Below are 8045 nucleotides of genomic sequence, written 5' to 3' on the forward strand. Positions count from 1 at the left end.
CAAAGTCTTTGCTCAACTCTTTCCACCTAAGCACCTGGGATTTCTGCATGTGCCTCTCTTCTTTGCTACACACACACACACACACACACACACACACACACACACACACACACACACGCAGGCACACTATCTCCCTAATTTCCCCACATGACTAAGGGTCTATGGATGACACATTTGTTGTGCCTGACCTCATATTCCTTTACCTTCTTTGATACCCTTACATTTCAGGAAAACAGACTTCTGGGAAACTTGTTTGTTCTCAAAGATATCTGGGCATTATTGAATTGCGGGAATGGATGTGTAATTTCAGACTGGAAACTCCCAGAGGCTGAGAATGCGCAGTGGAAAGCCCAACACTGGCTCTGCCTAGTAAGAGGGCTACACACTGCCTCCGTCCCCTTGATCAGGCCCTTCAGACTCTATGACTGCCAAGACGTCCCTGCACAGCTGATGAATTAGCAACAGTAGGTTTCTCAGAGGTTCTTCTCCAAGTTCATCAGGAAACACTTCGTTGGGTTTAGTACTTGAAGTTCTGGACTTGAATAGGTATGTTTTATGCTCAGAGAGTTACTTCAAAATCTTTCCTTACATAGAAAAAAATGTAAGGTTGTAACCTTGGAAAATTGATGTAAGATCACAGGTGAAGACAGCTATGAGTGCTACCCAACATACCATTGTAAACTAACTTAAAACATTACGAGGGTTTCTTTGTTTCATTTCGTTCTGTTGTGCCTTTGCAGTAACTTGATGGCACAGAACTTTCTAAACAGCAACGTTATGCTGCGATACCCAAAGGCTGGACATGCCTGGGAGATTTTTAAAATGAGTGGAGCTTCGTGGTCTGTATTAATTTTCTTGTTAATTCTGTAATTGCTGCAGATGAAGTATACCTTAGTCTGCCAACATTTCTACATGGCTGACCTGTGCTAAGCCACCCTTTACAGTCCTCTCTGCTATAATTGCCTCCTCAGCTTAATTAATTCCTTTGTTTAATGTGTATGCAATATAATCAACGTGGTTAGCTTTCTTCCTAAACATAGCCTGAAATCCAGCGGAGGCTGAGAAGAAAAGAAAGTACAAAGTACAATGGGCTACATACAGCCCACACTGTGGACTCTGGATTCAGGAAATACCTAATTATCTTTAAACAGTTTTCCAGTAACTTCTTCAACCCTCAGACCCTCCCCACTTCCACTCTAGTCACCTGCAGCTCAGCACTCACTTAGCTTGGAAAAGGGAGGAGGAGCAGCCAAAGAAAAAAATCTCAACAAGCCAGAAAGGCAGTTCTCTAACCCCAGTTACCGCTCTCCTTAGAGCCGTGCTTCTCAACCTGTCCAGAGCAACCCCTTTAGGGGTCACATGACCCTTTCACAGGGGTCAAATGTCAGATAGCCTGCATAACTAACAAAATAGATATGAAGTAGCAACGAAAATAATTTTGATTGAGAGTCACTACAACATGAGGAACTGTAGTAACAGTTTGCAGCGTTAGAAGGATTGAGAAACACTGCCCTTGAGAAATGCTATCCCTCAATCTGAGAGTCAGAGAAACAGGAATAGCAGAACATGGTGGTTGAAGATACCAGTGCAAAGGAAAGTCCTCGCCCAGTTCCTCCAAATGGAGCACCTTGACTCTTCCTTACACTCTGGTTATTTTAATCATTTATTTCAAACATTAAGACAAATAATGTGAAAACTGGAACATCAAAAAAATTATGATTATCAGTTTTTGGGGGAGTTTCCGCTTGTGTCTCTCCCCACACCTTATATCACTATTATTAATTAGTAGATGGAGTGATATGCTTTAAAACACCAGAAAGTAACCTAGTTAAGCAATCTCTTACGGTTTAAAAACTGTGCTGTGAGAATAGTTTATAAAAACCTGTAGCTAAATCATTAGTGGAATTTTTTAAACAACAGTATTATCCAACTCTAATCTCTTTTTGGACAATAAGGTATGACATAATTCCATATCAATGGCTAATGGCTGCTGATGGCTAAATCTTCTAGCCAGCACAACAATCATAGTAATAAAAACATGTTATCTATTAGGAAGTGTATTTATGATGTCTTGAAAAGGACATTTTGGGAATGTAGCGATGTTTCAGAGGTTATACGCACTGGCCATTGTCCCAAAGAACCTGGTTTCAATTCCCAGCACCCACATAAACGGCAACTCACAATCATCTGAAACTCCAGGACCAGGGGGTCTGACGCTGTTTTCTGGACTCCTAGGGCACCAGGCATGCAAATGGTGATGCTTAGACCTTCATACAGGCAAAACACCAGTGCATATAAAAACAAGAAAATAGCACAATATGACTGAGATACATTACATGCATCTGTGACATTTTTAAAAAACAAATCAAAATTATTTTTAAAAAATAAAAGGAAATGTCTCAGCTACTAGAAACAGAGAACGGGTGATAACAGCTTGAACACATGCGTTTGTTCATGTGCAGAAAATGTAAAAATTAATATGGAGCCTCCCTTAAGCCAAAGAGCCAGAATCATTAGAAAATATAATGTATATTTGCCTTCGAAGTTTTTGTGGTATGAACCATGCAGGAAAATGTTAAAGAATAAATTTAAAGACCAGGTTGACTGCTTGACGTGAATTACCCACCCAAAGAATGAGTGGTAGAGAGATTCAAGAGACACAAAGATCATGTTGAGGAAGATGGTCAGGGGACACCTGAACAGAAAAGGAGGAATGTGATTCTCTTAAAAATAAGTTGAAAGCAGCATCCCAGCTGCATGGTATGGGGGAAGAATTGAAGGTGAAAGGGAGATGGGGCAAAAAACAGAATGAGACCCCAAAAGTCTAGCTAGAAGGCTGCTTTTCTCTTGGAAAGGTCGATAACCCCAGAATGGATGACTGTTAGGCTGACGAGTACTCTTGGAAGGCTCTCAGGACAATGAGAAAAGTAATTAGGGGCCCAGCCACCAAAACAGGGCACACAGGCTGATACCTCGTCCTGGAATGTGACTTAGAAGGATGCCAGTAGTCTCAAATGCTATGGCTCTACTTCCAATCATCTCAGTTTCTAACAGTAAATCTGGGTGTTCTTAAGTCATTCAAACCTCCCAAATCACTACCTAAAGCAAAGATAAATTCCCTCTGGAAGTCAATAACATCTGGAACTTCAAAGTATTCCTACGAGCAATTTGCAATGTAATATCGAGCACACAATCAAAAATGACCAGACACATGAGGAACGAGACTACATGGACAGAACCTATGATAACACAAAACAATAAAAACAGACCCAGAGGGGCTCCAGATATTAGTTTCATCATACTTGGACTCTGAAATGATTATGTTCCCTATGTTCAGTAAATATAGAAGATGAGATTGAAAATTTTGGCAAAGAACTACAAACTTTAAGATACGAATTTTAAGACTAAATACCATAATCATCATTGAAAGTTACAATCCGACAATGACTTAAGCTGCAAATTAATTTTAAAAAAAAGGAAGGTAGCTGGTGAAAAGAATTTCCAGAAAAGAATGGGAAGGCACAGGAGAGAGCCGTGGGGATAAATGAGACACAGCGGGAAGATGCGATGTGGATTTAATGAAGTTCCAACAGGAGATAAGATGGAAAATGGGTAGAAGCAGTAGCTGACAAGAAGAAGGTAGAGAATGTCCCCAAACTGACCAAAGATATGACTGTCACAGATTCAAGAAACCAAACTAAAGAGAAGTAGAATATATTCAGACCCTGGCCCTCCATACTAACCTACTGAAATGCGTGCATGTGCGCACACACACACACACACACACACACACACACACACACACACACACACACACCTTAAAGCCAGATTAAGAACCTGAAATAAATCTCAATGGTTAAGAAAACCTGTGGCTCTTCTCTTCCAGAGCACCAGAGTTTGATGCCCAGCAGCCACATTGGTTGGCTCATATCCACCTGTAACCCCAGCCCCAAGGGATCCAACACCCACCTCCAACCTCTGCAGGAACTTGTACACACAAACACATAAACCAAAACAATGAAAATATTTTTAATTTTTATGTGTATGGGCATTTTGCCTGCACACATGTCTGGGCACCATGTGTGTGACTTGTACCCACAGAGACCGAAACAGGAGGTTAGATCCCCTGAGACTGGAGTTAAAGACAGCTGCGAGTCACCATGTAGGTACTAGAACGCAAACCTCAGTGTGCTGGAGGAGAAGCAAGTTCTCTTAACCACTATACCATCTCTCCAGCCTCTGAACATTAGTAATCTTTAAAAAAAAATGAAGGAAAAATCTAAGTCATCTGTAATAAGCTTCTCACCCTCAATTAAAGGCATTTCCATAATTAAAATTAAAGGGAAAATAGCTCAATAGAATGAAAGACGAAGCCAAGCAGATGCTTCACTAAAGAGGTTGCATAAATGGCCATAAACTTGGGAAAAGGTGTTCAGCTCCGTTTATAATAACTGAAAGGCATAAATGAAAATCACCCTGCCATATCACAACCTACTCACCAAGATGGTGGGCGCCACGGTGAGCGTATAAAATATGAGATGGAGATGCAGCAGCAAGGTAACTCCCACACCCTTCTGTCTGACAGAATGACCTACCAAAGTTGAGAAAAACTTATTTTCTCGGTGATTCTCACATAAGCACTGGTAAGCATGTGCAAGATCGCATTAAAGCGCCTCTATTTCTAAGAGCTGTTGGGGATTGGTCTGGTGCTGTGTATACAAATGCTAACTTATGAACCCCAAGATCTGGTTCCCCCCATGCCAAACGAGTAAATTCTCACACACATTAGCCTCTGTTGTATAAACCTTGTTCCCTAATTTAAAGCTACTAGTTAAATAAATGGCTATAGCCAATTACTGGGGCGAATAGAAGAAGTAGGCAGGGCTTCAGTTACAGGACTGGAGGTCTTAGGTAGGGACCACAAGAGAGAAGAAGGGAGAAAGAAGTGGAGAGAATAGGAGGTCTCCATTAAATGGGATGGACCAGGTGCACATGGCCAGAGATATGCTCCCTGAGGACAGACTGATGGAGCAGAAATAGCCTTGGCCAGACACAAATAGCAAGTAACTTGGGGAACGCAGGTAGGAAGTAGCCAGTCTAGTATAGAAAAATAGTTTAGAGGTAATCACCCAGTAATTGTTCTAAACCTAATTAAAGAAATTGATAAGACTCTCTCTGACTTGATTATTTGGGTGGCTGGCCTGGTCATAATAAGGATGGATAGATAGATAGATAGATAGATAGATAGATAGATAGATAGATAGATAGATAGATAGATAGATAGATAGATAGATAGATAGATAGATAGATAGACAGACAGATAGACAGACAGATAACAAAGAGCCAAAAAGCAGACACTAACTAAATGTTTCCTTGTCTTGTGTGCTTTTCCAAGCAAAAATTTAAAACATAAATAAATAAATGTTCTGTGGGCTGGTGAACCAATCAATGGGTCACTGCCAAAACTAAGGATCTGATGCCAAGGACCATCCTCAGCTAGGTCTGGGTTCCTGAGAGAAGTGGTGTTTGAGAGTTTCAAAAGCAAATGACTCGAAGTCAAATCGTGGGCCCATGCTGTCAGCCCATGTTCTGCTCCAGGCGGCTCCCCAGAAGCTCTCTGTAGATAGCTGTTGGCTCTGTAGTCTGCTTGAGACGGCTTTTCAGACTGCTCTCTGTCTGTGTTCTGCTCTGCTCTAGACAGCTTTTTCTCGCTATTCTAAAAAACTCTCTGGTTGAGACAGCTCTCTCTCTTCTAGTAAAAATCCTGAAAGCTCTCTGGATAGCTCATGAGTTTTTTGACCAAAGTTAGAAAAAGCTGCTATAAAAAAAAAAATTCTTGGATCTTCCGAACAAGTCAGAAATCCTGTTAGCAAATTTCTAAAAGTAATTATTGAGCTTTCTGATCAAAATCAGAAAGCCAGAAAAAATTCTAAAAGAGCTGTGTTTGCTTTTCAGACAGCCTTCTCTGTGTAGCTGCTAGAAAACATTCTAAACGAGCTGTGTTAGCTCTCTAAGTAATTATTGGGATTTCCAACCAAGGTCAGAAATTCTAATAGAAAATATTCTAAAAAGAAAAAAATTCTAAAAGAGCTGTGAATATGGATTTTCATGGATTTTTGACTAAAATCAAATGTTGTTAGAAAAAAAAAAATTTGAAGAGCTTTTACTCTCCAGGGGTTCCAGATCGCTCTTCTAAAAGTCCACCTCATACAGACCAAAGCCCAGGTTATTTTTTTCCTGTCACTTTTTTCTTCCAAAATTGGGTATTTCTTACCCTTTCCCCTGTCCATCAGCCTTCCCTTCTATATGGGTTTCCCCTCCCTATCCATCCCCATTATTGCTCCCTTAACAATCCCCTACACTGGGGGTCCAACCTTGGCAGGACCAAGGGCTTCCCCTTCCACTGGTGTACCAACAAGGCTATTCTCTGCTACACATTGGAGCCCAGGGTCCGTCCACGTATATTTGGGTAGTGCTTTAGTCCCTGGAAGCTCTGGTTGGTTGGCATTGTTGTTCTTATGGGTTCACAAGCCCCTCCCACTCCTTCAGTCCCTTCTCTAATTCCTCCAACAGGGGGCCGTTCTCAGTTCAGTGGTTTGCTGCTGGCATTCGCCTCTGTATTTGACATGTTCTGGCTGTGTCTCTCAGGAGAGATCTATACATCTGGTTCCTGTCAGCATGCACTTCTTATCCATCTTATCTAGTTTTGGTAAAAGCCCAGTTTTTTTATTTACATATCAATTTAGTTATTTATTCCAGATTCCCTTTTGATTATTCTATGAATGAACATCCTATCACCCCAGCCCCTTGATTCTTGGGAGACAGTAAGCACATTTTTTAGCATTGCAAAAGAATTCAGAGATCTGCCTGCCTCTGTAAGGCATAGATGATAAGCTAGCTGGGTGGGACCTGGCCCTGAAATTACCATTTCTACTACACCTGAGCCTAACTTTGCCTTGTCCCAAACCAATGCTGAACACTGGATCTGTCTGCCTTCATAAGCACAAACAAAAAACTTAGCTGGGTGGGATCTTGTCTTGTGATCACCATGTCCTAAATATCTTTATCTCTTAGTATCTTCTGACGAGCTGTCTCATAGTGCAGCTGCCTTTGCTCTCTTAAATTTGTGAAGTCCCTCATATAATTCATATCGAACCCTTATATTTTGCATAGTTGAGGAAATTATACATTTTGAACTCTTGTTTTTAGAATTCTTCCCCACAGTCTTAGGGGCTGTCCTGAAGGTCCCGGCACTTACCATTTTGCTGAGACATTAGCCACATCTTTGCCTCCTGGATTTGTGCTGTCTCTGCTTGTCATGGAGTCATTAGTGTTAACAAGGAGGGCATTCCTTGCAGGAGGAACATAAGAATATGTACATTATTATACAAACAAACTTTAAGCCCAAAGCAGCCAACGACACTCATGGAGGCCTACGCCACTGGCCATGTCCCAGGGGCAGAACCCATGTCATTCTATCTCTACCAAGGCCCTGCCAAACTCGGAAAACTGAGTTCAATCCCCCAAGACCCACATTGTAGAAAAAGAAAAGCAACTCCCATGATCTGTGCTCTAACTTCCATGTGAGAGCTGCCATGCACGTGTCCTTGCACACACACACACACACACACACACACACACACAAATATATACATATATATTTCACATGTTTTTAAAAATAATATTAAAGGCTTTAAATTAAAAGGTAGAGACAAACATTCAGACATAATTGCACAGTGCATAGCTACTGGATAGCAGGCCCCATGCAAGTCCTTGGAATATATTATACATTATATCATACTTACTATATTATATCCTATCGTCATAATGATCCTGAGAACATTTTACCTCTACCCCTACCTTGTTTATTCTGCCTTAATTTCCTTACAGCAAAATGAGGATAATATAAAACTACCTTGGGAGGTTGCTATATTAACTGAATGACTTGTGGGCAAAAGTTCAATAGAGTCTCTGAACCATAGGAAGTGTTACTTAAGGGTTATCTGTCATTTAACTAGAGTATAGCATTGAAACTCAATAAAATC

The 8045-nt window shown here is 40.9% G+C and overlaps 1 non-coding gene across 1 annotated transcript; it reads right to left on the bottom strand.

Moving 5' to 3' along the window:
- Positions 1-5890: 5890 nt before the first annotated feature.
- On the bottom strand, positions 5891-5950 carry LOC116908344. The gene has a single exon (XR_004388895.1). It is a non-coding gene; the product is annotated as a U7 small nuclear RNA (small nuclear RNA).
- Positions 5951-8045: the final 2095 nt, after the last annotated feature.

Source organism: Rattus rattus, chromosome 8, assembly GCF_011064425.1.
Source record: "Rattus rattus isolate New Zealand chromosome 8, Rrattus_CSIRO_v1, whole genome shotgun sequence".
NCBI classification, from domain to species: Eukaryota; Metazoa; Chordata; class Mammalia; order Rodentia; family Muridae; genus Rattus; species Rattus rattus.